Below are 12,588 nucleotides of genomic sequence, written 5' to 3'. Positions count from 1 at the left end.
CAATCCATAATGGAGAGAAGACGATTAATTCAGAATGTGTATTAAGTTTCCCAGATGGGATTTGCTCCAACAAGTAAATGCAATTAGACCGAGGTTGTTGCAGGGGGACGGCGAATTAGACCCGTGAAGACGAAGGGAAGCGTGAAATTTCGGAGAAAGTCGTGCTGCCGTGGATGGTAATTGTGGATTTCCCCGGAAGATAACATATTCACGATGCAAATTGAATGCATTAAAAAACAAGTTTGCACACATGTTGAAGTGCACATGCGGATGAAACTGAACGCACCTGCAGCTCATAACGACCAGGCAGATGGAAACATCTAACTCACTTCATCACAGGTAATCTAATAATACCACTTCTTCCTCGAGGCGTCCACTCCAGTCCGATAAGTCTGCAGCTTTTGTGATGTTTACTTTGTGCCACAGAGAGGAGAGCAGCTCTTTAATCAGAGTCAGCATATATCATCTAAACAATGTCTTCAATTGTTTCCTGCAAATACAGATTACATCCTACTATAATAATTCAATATTGAGCTGCTGTTTTACAAATAACATTTGAATAGTTGCTGTCTCATGGACGGTTCGATGTTTTTCTAAAAATAAAAACCATCCTTTTCATGCAGTTTGGTTTGGTGTAACTGATCTCTAGAGAATGTTTTCTGATGTGCCGATGTGAAGGAGAGTCTCTTACTTTATAAAACAGAAGATAATAAATCATTTTCAGAGCCCACTTGAATCTCTGCCCGTCCTGGCATCACTGCTGCAATAAATATTCATCTCTGATCAACCTTTTTCTGTGGTGATTGGCAAAGATGTCAGTGTATTTACAATAAAGATATGGGATTATTTATTTACTTGTTTAATGTTAATTGTTTGCTCGGTTAAACTTATTTTATCTGCTCTGTGTATCAACTACAATATAATGCTTATAAATGCTAAGCAGGGGCGTTATAATGAAGCGTTACCATTTGTTTCTTTAAAACCCTTTTTTATTGTTGACACAGAAAATATTTTAGCAAATATAGTGGTCTTCAATCAGTTACGATTGTAAATGTGGATTACTATTGCGACCTGTCATATGGTGACAAGTATCTCAGTGTTTTTCCCCCCAATTTATGTCTTTATGTGATTAACGTTTGTTGTGCATACAAACCACTTATTAATTCAGACATGCAATTCCACACCTGCCCACCAGGCGTCAGTACCGAGTTTCCAGCCTCAGTCACCTGACCCAGGACATCTACAAAAGCCGCTTCTCATTTACAACCGGCACAACCATATTGTGTTCTCTCCGTCTGTACCTGGTCTGATTACCATTACGCCTCCTCATTATTACCCCTTCTGATTCATTTGTCTGGTCAGACTCCTTTCTTGTTGCTCGATGTTGCCAAGTAAACACACCTGTCCCGCCTCCCGAGTCTGCTTCTGGGTACCAGATCTGTGATCCAGTGTTACAACACTGTAAGATGAGATGTCCATCCTACATCCTACTGCAGCAGACTGAGTCATGCTAAGGTGTAAACAGAACTGTTTTAAACGACACAGCAACATAGATCGTTGTTGAAATAAGGGACGTGAAGGTGGGCATGCAAAATGTACAGTTCAGGTCCCGTTGTCATTGTAGATCTGGTTCAGTCACTAATGTCACTCAGTTAATTCGTCATTCAGCCGAAAGTTTTTTTCCCTTGTTGTATTTATACCTCACAGCTGCAAGGCCAGAACAACAGGGAAATATTTTCTTGGAAAAAAAGGGTACATTTCCTCTGCCCTGTTTCTGTCAGCTGATTAACCGCTAAGCAGCTCGGATGAAATGGACTTAGAGATGCTTAAAATGGAGATGCCTCACATTGAAATGCAAGTAGAGCACTGCCACTGGCGCACATAATGGCCACTTTGTTGCTAAGGGTAGTCATGCAGATGTCCAATCCCCAAATGTGATCCGGAAAAAGTCTCTCGATAGCAAATCTGTCAGCGTAAAAAGCCCTAAAAAATGTGTTTGTATGGGGGTAGTAGACCTTTTAGTCTGCCGGCTAGTTAGTCATCCAGGCATATCAGAGCTGCATTGACAAATACTTGGAAATAAAACTCTACCCTGTAGGATGTTTAGCCTTTGTACATTCTTAATCATGACATCGTGCACAATCAAAACAGGATGAATTCAGAGACGTTTGATTATTTCTGATGACACACTGTTCCATCATTATTTAACCAATATTTGCACATTGCACATTGTTTTATGTGAAGTTTTGCCCAAAAATGAACCTCTCACATCAGAAAATGTTTTTACAAGCTTTGACTGTTTTTTAGTAATTATCAGTTCTACTTTCATTACAAACAACTTTAACATTGCGTTGAAAGCTAGTTAACCAGATACTCTCCAACTTAACCAGAATTTAACCTAAGTTGTTGAAATTGTTTGACTGATTTCTAACCTCTTCAGGTGATGCTGGTAAAAAGAGGTCACTATTTGGTTGTTTCAAACATTTAAATTGATTTTAAAAATGGTTTTCTAGAATATCTATACAGAAAATTAAGGTGAAATTGACTCTTGCATCAACTGATTTATGAAGCCATTGAAGAACAGGATGGACTGTGTATGTTGTGCACTGTGTGGCTGAGTGAAAAGTAAACCAGGATGTCCAACCCGGCTGGCTTGAACCCAATGTCTGTTTTTCAGCTACAGAGCTTCAGGGCAAAGAAAAACCTATTCTGAAAGCAACATCACCCTCCTGTTTTACCCAGGTTTTACAAATATGTCCAAAGTGTCCGGAGATGAGAAGACTGAGAATTCCTTGTTTTCCTTCAGTTTATTGTCTATCTTGAAAGCCAGGGGGAAACAACTTTACAGCACAACAGGAACAGACAGAGTATTGCTCTCTCAACAGTCGCTTGCACAAATCGATTTTTCTAGTCTTTGCAGCAATGGCATGTCACTGAAGCGTTACAAGTGTTGTAAATGTGCAATGAGGGGGAAACAAGCCAGTGCTGGAGGGTTTAGTCACCTTGTCAGTGGGGACACAGCATCAATTTAGGTTTACCCAACTGATGTGTCCTCAGGATATCATCTGGGTTCAGCAACAATCAGAGCAGCCTGAGATGCTGCCTCATTTATTACTGAAACTTGCAAATCGTGGTTTACATCGTAAAACAGATAAACTATTTTTATCTAATCTTTATTTTATCTTCTATGCGGCGAAGAAATGGAGAGTAGGTTTTAGACAGTGTGAGAGTTCATAGAATCAATATACTCAACACACAGCTGGTTCTACAGAATCGACTTGATATATTTTGTGACAAGAGCAGTTAGCAGATTCACAAGTGAGATGCCATCATTCTAATGGGGACTTGTTTACTTCCTCACATTTCCAAGGATAAGTAAAAGAAGTTGCACACATGAACATACAGTATACATACAGTATAGGCCTTTTACCTGTGCCATGCCATGTATCCCTGTAAGAAAGCATTTCATTGACGTCACAGGAAAATGTTAGATTTTCATTAGAAATGGCGACCATCACAGCTCAATCACTGCCCTCTTACAGCTCAAATTAACCAGCTGCAGCTGCATATGGAGGCAAATTAATCCCATGCCAGATTCAGATTATATGAGAACGGGGATATAGTCCTGTGTGAGTGGTTGCAGGATGAAACACATGAAAGGATTAGTTTAGGTTTACAAGACAGGGTTCAGACTATCTTGATGAGTTATGTTTAAATGCACAACAAACGTGGATAAACAAACTGTGGTTTCACTGCATTTCCCTTCCCATAACACATCTCTGTACAGTAGATTTGTTGCAGTCAGCTGCATATTCCGGTTAAGAAGCTCTGATGAGCTCTCTTTCACTCCCTTTATGAGCTCTCTTTCACTCCGCTTCCATTATTTTATTTCTGCCTCTAGAGCAAGAATGGAAGAAGAAGTGTAAGCAGAGAGTGAAATGCTCACAAAATGGAAAGAGGACTAAAAAAAAAACACCCTGCAAGTCTTTGTGTGTCACAACCATTATAAGTCAACAGCGGTGCACCCAGCACGCCGAGTAAATGTGGGCCCTCAGTGGGAGAGCCCTCCCCATGGATCAGCCAGTGTGAGAGCAGAGAAGCCAAGCACTCTCCCGCTGCAAATGAAGAGCAGCCCATCAATAAATGATGAATGTCAAACACAGCATGATGTTTGGCCTGGTAAGCAGACTAGTATCCTATGTAGATTCATGGGCACAGCAGGGCAGGAAACATGGCATGGTGGAAACACAGTGGGTGGAGACAAGAGGATGTTCAGAGAACCTTGCTGCAAATGTCACTTCGTCCTTTTCAACACTTCTCGGAATGTGGCGGCGGACATTCAAGATGCAGCGGCAGCTGTCATTTCTTAAGCCATCCGCTGACATTTGGGATTCTAAGCAGCCGGCACAGGAAGCAGGATGGAGGACAGGGGGTGTCCTTTATCAGCCAAGGGCACAGTGGAAGGTATAGGGCTTGGGACGATCGCTGCGGCCACATCGTCGCAGTAACACCAGACCGTATTACTGTAACTTAACACAGTGTTTTCCGCATTAAGGTAGGACTTGAACTCTCGCAACCTTCTCATGACCTAACCTCAAAGGTTAAATGAAAGGGCAGAACACCTGAGAACAATCTGACAAAGCCACACCTTATATTCCCTCTCCTCATCTGACATGTGCCACCATGTCAGCCACATAACTGTGTTTTAGCTCCGTTTACAATTGTGCTACACTGCCAAATATCAGCAATATTGGTATCACTATTGCATGACTAACTGGCCCTCTCAAGGCTGTGGGAAGGGTTCCTTTTCCTGCCAATTTTACCAGCTGGAGCTGAGTGAGAGTGAGTCAGAGTTATTATTGTTTCAGAAGCTCTCTGAGTGTAGTCAAAGCCCACAGTGGTCCGCGCTCACCGGGTAGTGTTACTTCCTGCTTGGTCCAACAATCAAAACACTCTGTCCACTTAGATTACACAGTCAGCGTGCAAAACACTGCACACACGCAGTCTTTAATATCAGCTTTTCATGAACCTCAAACCACATTGATACGGGGGTACCTATGGTTCATTATATTTAGTCCCCCGAACCCTATCACTCCCATTAAATGTGCCCTTGACCCCATGACCGTTAACATAAAGTCCACTGCCAGAACCTTAGTACTGTACAACTTTTGGGATTTGTGGTTTGAAGCTTAAATTTGAATCAAAAACTACTCTTGTTTTCTTCAAATAAGAACCATCGCCAAAATCGAAAGAATGCTCTCTCCCCCCGACCTGGAAAAAGTCATTCATGCATTCATCTTTTTTAAGACTCGACTACTGTAACTCCCTTCTTTCTGGCATCAACCAAAAGTCCCTCTCTCGCCTCCAACTAGTTCAGAATGCAGCAGCTCGGCTTCTCACTGGTTTTAACAGACGACGTCACATCGCTCCAATCCTGGCTTCTCTTCACTGGCTCCCCGTAGAATTGATTGTACTGATCACTTTTAAAGCACGTATGGGTCTGGCCCCAACATATATAGAGGAAATGTTGACCCCCTGTGAGCCAGCTCACAGCCTTAGATCCTCAGGTGGGGCCCTTCTGGCTGTTCCAAAGTCGCAGCTGAAAACTAAAAGTGACCGTGCTTTTTCCATCAGGGCCCCTCGGCTTTGGAACGACCTGCCTGAGGAGATAAGGTTCGCAGAATCAGTAATCTCTTCTGGACCCTAGCCCTATTTTTAGGCCTCTGCTCGAAAATTGCACACCCACACTAAAAAGAGTGTATTTCTGCAACTACAAGATCGATTTTAATAATTATGATGTTATAATAAAGGTAACACTTGTGAGATTTGTTCAGATGTGTAAATATCAGTGTATATGTTACTGGTTAAGAGTAAATGAAGATGGCACACAGCTCAAATTGAAAAGTTTCAGGTTCGCCTGAAAAAAAGCACTTTTATTGTTATTATTTCTTTGGAAAAAAATGGAGGTGGTAATTTGACTAGTACAAAAAAGAAAATGTTGATTGTTGTTAGTTGTTATGGTGACAACACACGTCAGTGGGGCTGTATACTGTTGTTGCAGCTCACCGGGATGAGGGGAACGGATGGCTGGCTAGGTAACGTGTCCTTCTCTGGAGCAGCGGGGAGTAAGGTGAAGGGACTGTTCGACCCAGCGCTGCTGCAGGCCACCAGCCCGTTGTTTGGCACATTGTTTTGTACCCGGGGTAGCATTTAAAACATGGCGGAATTAGTAAGCTAGCTAACTGAGAGACACCAGACCCAACAATGCAGACGAGCTGAAGGCCGCTATCAAAGCATCCTGGGCTTCCATAACACCTCAGCAGTGCCACAAGTCTCATCGCCTCCGTGCCACACCGCATTGATGCAGTAATTCACGCAAAAGGAGCCCTGACCAAGTATTGAGTGCAGACTGTATACTGTACATGGACATACTTTTCAGTAGGCCAACATAGTTTGAGTGTAATCCACACCTTGGGTGACTCATCAGTCATGTCTCATCTTGCACTGAGGAAAGTCCAACATGGACCGAAACGTTTGCACTCTATGCACTTTTGCACATTTTTCCACTGTCTTGAAAGCCCTGTAATGAATCAAATATGAAATATATAAAATCCAGACTCTAGTCCGACTCTCTTTTCTGTTCTCTGTGTGCGAGTCCTTACTTGCTGCACCCGATGGTAACATAATTACCATCCGTAATGACAGTGTGTGGCTGGTGAGTCTGTGTGTGAGTCATCAGGGCAACAAGTGGTCCTCGAGTCACCTACTGTTGCAGGAACTACCATACAGGCGGTTTTGAGTACTTTGTCAGGTGTTTATACGTCGGTCTGTGGATAGATCTTGTCAATGTGACAGCGTCACAGCTGATGGCTTCTTCCCCACTTAAATATGCACTGAATACAAGTGAAACTTTATAAATTATTTTTTTACTGTGAAAATTGAATTTCAAGTCAGATAAAACTCCCTCTTCAAAGTGTTTTTTAATGCTGTAATTAGAATGCTAAAACGGTGGCAGTGCCTAAAACTCAGCAGGCATTAAGAAGGTGAAAATGTTTTCCACCCTAACTGCAGATACATTTAATATTTAATATGTATAAAAACACTCACCATTTGGTTCATTGTGCCGCTTTGCCATTTGTTGCTGCACCATTGGGTGTTTAGCTGGAAATTTACTGTCAGATCAACTTTGACATTATCGCTCTCTGATGTCTCCAATAATTTTAATTGAAAAGTGGCATGATCTCATTCCCCTTAGAGAAAGCCATGAGGCTTCAGTTCATATTGTGCATTGTATAAAAGTGAAATCAGTCAGAGCACCATTTCAAGTGTTGTTGCCCTTATCAAGATAGAAGCAACTATCTTTAGAAACACAGTGAAGTAGCAGACAGACAGAAACTATTTTCAGTAAGGCCCCGCCTCTGGTGTTTGTCATATCCATGTTCAAGCACAAAGTTAGTAGTCAAAGTAAGTTAAGAACTGGTCAAATAAAATATTGGTCCTAAAAGATAAACAAGGTCCTTTGAGCTGTCATTCACAAACAGCTGCAGCTGAGGGACAAAAACAATGATGTCATGTCTTATGTCATTCTGTTTGTCCCAAAGTCCTAAATCTTGCAACATCCACAGTGTCATAGATCCAGAATATCAGTACCAGCTGTAAGCTTTTGGGCCATTAAAAAAATAGAGGTCATACATAAAACACTGCATTTACTATTATAACATGTCAGGGTAAAAATTGTGGCTCTGAAATATTCATTATGCAGTGTTTTACGCTAGGAGCACTATGGAACATGGAATATCTTATGCATATGGACAATGCAACATGAGGTTTACAAAAATAAACCGTCCTAACACATATTTCTGGTAAATCAATAAAGCTATCAAATACTTCCTCATTTTGGAGACCCTGCAGAGCCCCTCCAGTGATGGGCCCCAAGCCCATTGCTTAAGAACCAGCTGTTACCATGTGTGCCTGTGGGTCTATTGACAGGGGTGTTATGAAACGGCAATGTGAGATTTAAGATGTCACTGTTGCTTCATCCACTGTGTCCCTGTCAGCTGTCAGTGGTTCAGGGGAACAGAACCATGACTGAAGACCAACAAACTGAATCAAAGCTCTGTGCGCTGGATTGGCCGACAGCTTTAAACACCCTCGAGCAACAACTCTGGGGTGTGACGTGCATGCAAGCTCGATAGACACAAAACCACTCCCAGTTCACTCTAAGTTACCAGTGAAGTGTGCTGATTTGGGACACTAGAAGAGTTTTTAAAAAGTTTTCAAAAAAAAATTACACCCTATCGATGTCTTTACAAATGCATATGCAATAGCTGCATAAACTTGCCTTTTGATTATTTACTTTCTACGGACACCGGTGGGACCCAAACGCAGGACAAGGACATGGGTGGTGGTTAGAAAAGAGGTTTTATTTTGCAGATGATAAGTGAAATGACCCAGAAGCATCTAAGTGGCAGATGAATGCTGTTTGAGTTCCCTAATGCTAAGGAAAGCATTACCATAGCACATTTAGCATAGACAACACTGGACCATCCTTTACTAAAGGAGAAAATACCGTTCCACAATTCAATTTCTATGTGGGATAAATAGTTATCAAGTAGATAAAACTTGCTTTGAATAAAATAAAACATCTGTTCGCTGTCGTGTAAGCACAGAGAATTAGTAAGGACTTAGGAAAAGACATCCACAGTGCTAAGAGAATCAGACTGTCACAAATGTCTTTGACCTCATGATGATGTTTTCCATCGAGGTCGAGGAAAAGTGGTTTGGAAAAGACATGGGATGTACATTTTTTGACTGTTTGTTGTGTGTCGCCCACGCGGGCACACACTAACAAACATAAACACAGAGGGAGACAGACAGGGAAAGACAAGGAAACACTAGGGCTCTTAAGGGGACACAGCCACAGCCACAACACCTTGTTATAAATCTTAGGTGTGAAATGTCATATTGTGTGGGATGATGGAGCTACATTATTAACTGCAGGCTGTTTTTCAATATGTAATCTGTAAAAAAGTCAATTGAACCCAACCCTGGCGGCACACCCGATGACTTATTACTCTCCATCAACTCATCAAAGGGTCTCCATCCCTCATGGCTATTTCAGAACGAGTCCAGCGCTGCAGAAATCCAAGACGGTGTAAAGAGAAACCATATAAACCAGGCAGCTATCCTTCCTCCCCCGAAGATAAGCTCTGATTAACCACGGCCTCCGAAGAGTGTCATCTCTCAGCATGAGGGAAAGCAGGTGAGAATAAGAGGAAAACAAAGCACAACGAGAGAGGGAATCCTAAATATGTCTGTAGCGCCACATAATGGAGAATAAAACCATAGACGCACAACTTTGAGACAACTTTCCCTCGCTTTTTCCACTCACGTTGTTTGCCATTGGACGAGGAGTGTGCCCCGTCAACCCAGGACTCTCCCCTGACTTGTCAACTGCCAACACACACACACACACACACACCTCCCTAGCCTTGCCAACTGCCACGGCAAATGAGATGGTCGGTTGATCTCGAGGAGGGTTTGTATTACCCTCATGCAACTGAGAAGCTCACTCTGCGCTGCGCTATTGAGGGAAGTGTTAATGTGACGATCAGGGTTTAACTGTGCCCTCAGATGCCGGAATTCGTGTAACTCTCTCGCCACCAGATGTAGCTGCCATCTGTATGGCTCAGTTGGGACTTTTTCTGCCGTGTCATTGTTAACAGTGGCAGCCTAGGAAGTTTATCCAGGCATCTGGGCATGTGTAAAAGGTAACTTGAATGGTCAGTTACACAGAAGCCCCTTAAATTGCTTACTGGCCAATCATTTAGGCATTTGGCTTTTTGAAAAAGCTAAGCCTTGACTAGTCAATTTCCTGCTTCCACATCCTCTCTGCAGTGTGTCGTTGATCCTTCCGACTAGTGCTTTTGCTGGATAGGCCCTCCACGTCTCGTGGGCTCATCTGCCCTTGTATGACACCAGCTGCAGACATGCACGCAGTTGGAAAATACTTTGTGAATGAAGAGGAAACCGGTGGCTCAATATGTTCAAATGATAAACTGTGGTTAAACACTGCTCTGTAGAACATTGAACTGTCGTTTGTCTCATGATTCAGTTTTTTTGCAAATTTGTTTCTTCTGGTCATATAAAATGTCTTAAAACATAAAATACACTGTTGTAGCCTGTTACGCTAACCTTTCTCTAGTTATGCTGTCAATTGGCAGCCATATAACCTAGTTACTGAAACATTATATCGCTGTCAAGTGACAACAGCTAGGGGAAAGCAGCAATTAATAGTTGTAGATTGCAGATACATATGTGGTTATGATGTAACTGTAACTTGATCAGAACTTTTTTTTTTGTTCTCCTATCGTTAGGTATGCTAGAGGGCCCATGGGGGTGAACATGCCTTGGCTCTATGATGCCACGGGTCTGTAAAGCAGGCAGCACTGCTACAATCTGCACCAATCACTGCTTGCTTTTGGTGCTGGCCTGCAAGCAACAGACCGGGCACACATGTCAATCATCCTTGTCATCTTACTGGCACCCAAACTACAGCAAGAGAAGATGCAGATGAAATGTTTTTACCTCTGGAACTGTGCAATTAAAATACAACTGTACCAGCAAAGAGGAGTGCTTGAAGACCCCTTCAACAATTGCACAATAAATGGTGAAAAAATGTCAATAAACAGCCCAATCTTTGATCGTGCTTTCCACGTCTGTGCTTAGCTTGGCAACTTGGCTAAAGAATTATAATTTTGTAGAAGTCGCTCATTTTTTGGTTCTTGCCGTCATTTCCATTTTCTCAATTCACTTTAGTGGAAAGTCACAATTCCCCTGAGTTGATTGGAGGGTTATTCCGATGGCCTGTTGTGCAGGATGTGGAGACGGCTCCTAGTTAAGAATTGAGAGCAGCTTGGTGCATTTCCCCTCTTGGCCAATCAGGGTGTGACGACGCCCTTTCTTTAGGGCTTTATAGAGATCGGGGACTGCACACCTAGGGCTTTCTGATCCTTCCTTGACTTAATGCAGACCTCATTTTAGCATATGCAGCCAGAAACTCTGGTCTTTAAGCCCTTTTGAGAATTCTTTTCCATCTATTGATTTTCTGATTGAGGTTGATTTTGACCGTTCTGAAACACAGTTTGAGTGAATACTAAAGAACACTTTTCCATAGGTTACCTGCATCAGGGCAGATCTTGGTGCTATTTGTGTAAGAGTGTGTGCTTGCTTAATGCCGGCAGGCTTTGTTTGTTTATTTTACCTCAACCCCCCTTTATACACTTACTTCTATTAAAAAGGCATTCAATGATTAAAGGATTTTTTTCTTCATTATTAAGGAGGCATTTTTGTCATTGTGATTAGAGCTGGGGAATCGGTATCTAATTGGCAACAGCAATAGGGCGCAAGGTCTAATCTTTTAAAATAAAGAGAATTAGTGTCCCATCTTATGTCTGAGGATTAAAAAGCAGTGGACTGGCAGTGTGAATGGCTGTTTGCAAAGAGGATACGTATCGATGAGGCTCTCAGTGAAATGGCAAATGTGGTGGAGATAACCAACTGACCTTTTTTTAAATACTTTTCAATATTACACGAGGTTACATAAACATCTACATAATAACATCTTATATGAGCCACAGCATGGATTTTGCAAAACCACAAGTCATATATGGCTATTTTACAACTTATCAATAAAATTACATTAGCCAGATGTCAATGAACACACTGATAAACCTAGAAAAACTCCAAACGCTTTCAATCCAGTTAATTGTGAAATATTAGGAGCTAAATTAAGTGCCTATGGCTCTCATGGTTTGAACTTATAGTTATGTGAGAACTTACGGAAAAGAAAACGGTATACTTCTAATCACAAGTGCTCTTCTTATAAAGAAATCAGAGTGTGGGGTCCCACAAGGGTCAATCCTTGGCCCTTATTTTTCTCATTATTTTAAATGACACAGCCTCTGTCTCCTAACAGTATTTGCTGATGATGCCAGTGTATTTCTATCTCATGAAAACTTAGAAATTCATGTTAATAAGCTTTCTCTCAGTATTAAGAAAAATAACTTAACTTTTGTATAAACAATAATTACTGTAGAGATAAAGATAGATGGTGTACCCATCATTTAAGTCTCTAGTAAACAGGTTTTAGGTGTTCTTGTAGATGAAGAGCTTAGTTGAACATTGCAACATTTAGACTGAGAATCTCTCTTTTATTTATATATATATATATATATATATAGATAGATCTATAGATAGATAGATCTATCGATAGATAGATAGATAGATCTATAGATCTATAGATAGATAGATCTATAGATCTATAGATAGATATCAGTGGGTGTCATCATTGACCGTAAAAGGTATCTTACGCTATTTAGCATCATATATGTATATCTTTCCGATTGTCTTGGCCAACGCTTATCGGGTTCATCAAGCCACTCTTGGAAAAACAACTCATGAATCCGAAGATTTTTTTTTTCTTTCAAAATAGTACGTTTTTCTATTAGTTGTGGGGTACCCGTGATTAGGCTTATGGCCACCCTTGCATATTTTCTTTTCTTTAATTTGCTTTTACATTGACTAAAT

Source organism: Anarrhichthys ocellatus, unplaced genomic scaffold, assembly GCF_004355925.1.
Source record: "Anarrhichthys ocellatus isolate YVR2014 unplaced genomic scaffold, GSC_Weel_1.0 scaffold60, whole genome shotgun sequence".
In the NCBI taxonomy this organism is placed as follows: Eukaryota; Metazoa; Chordata; class Actinopteri; order Perciformes; family Anarhichadidae; genus Anarrhichthys; species Anarrhichthys ocellatus.
The sequence above is the reverse complement of the archived record's forward strand: the minus strand, read 5'-3'. Positions refer to the sequence as shown.